The following is a 1349-nucleotide window of genomic DNA, read 5'->3' as shown; positions in this document are numbered from 1 at the left end:
TGAATGAAGCGGTAAGCCCAAAAGATGATTTCTCAGGCCATTAGTGGTGCGATGATGACTTCTGGTGGTGATCTGATGTAACTTTTAAAACATAAATCCTACCCAGATCCTACACAAGCCTAAAAAATGGTAAACAGGTGAGGCAAGTGTAAGTATAATTTTAGCATTCAAATTAATCAAGTAATTAAAGACGATCAAATTGAGTAATTTAAGAATTAATCAAATATTTCTAAAAACAGAAAACACAGAAAGACTGTCTGTGTAAAGAGTTTGACACAATCTATCCAAATGTATTTATTTATCAATGTGATGTAGCTATAGTAGCCTATAATGTATTTGTAGTCATTACATAATGTGTTAATAGTATGCAAGAGAATACAGTTGTTTGTAGTATTGTTCCCAAGTAGATGAAGTATGATGACAAACTTTGATGTTGGCTTTTACAAAGCTAGAGGTTTAAATGTTTTATTGTCAGATAGACAGAAAGAAAGTCAGATGAAAACAGAAAAACAAATGAAATTTCAACCAGGACCACTTCAGACCCCATGTGACCTCATTACACTCAAAAGGAACCACAGCAAATCAGTTTAGTAAATTATATTTCTGATGTAATAATTTAGCTAATGTCCAGAAAATGTTTTAAAAGACTGCTAACACATTTTAGCATGTTGCTAGCATGTTTTAACACTGTTAGCATTTTTAACACATTGCTAGTATGTCCTAAGCTAGTTGCAAGGCTTTGCATGGTTTCCAGGAAGCCTTATAAGTGCATTCAAGAAAAAGACTCGTTTAGGTAAAACATGTGGCTTTGACTCTAGTGTGGTTGGGATTTATTAAGACAGATACATTTATTGAAATAAAAATATTGTTTGAAAAGATAGTTATAGGTTTAAAAAAAAACATTTTATTTTTCTTTACTCACCTAAATCCCCTTAAATTCCCTCTTTATTTCTTTAAGTCCTTACTTGAAATAAAAAAGATCAGTACATCTGTGACATCACCAACCAAGGGTTATTTTGCATTGGAAAGTGTATGTATAAAATTATCAATTTTAAATTATATAACAAATGTAGCTAGATTAAAGCAAGACTACAGTAATTTAAGCAAGACTACAATAATTTTAATTGCAAAAAATAAAACGGTATAGTACGTAAACAAAATGTTTAGTAGAATTTTTTATTTTTTTTGAGAACTAAACCGCAGACAAGCAACAGGTGTTCAACGTGTAAAATAACAACGTGTCTTTATGACCTCCATACTGGCACAATTCCCTGTCTATAGTGAACTGTAAATAATTGTTTTGTTTTTTTCATTTATACAGGGGTTGTGATATTGCAGTAGAGGCGGGC

This window comes from Barbus barbus (genome assembly GCF_936440315.1).
Source record: "Barbus barbus genome assembly, chromosome: 30".
In the NCBI taxonomy this organism is placed as follows: domain Eukaryota; kingdom Metazoa; phylum Chordata; class Actinopteri; order Cypriniformes; family Cyprinidae; genus Barbus; species Barbus barbus.
This window is presented reverse-complemented; position numbering follows the sequence as displayed.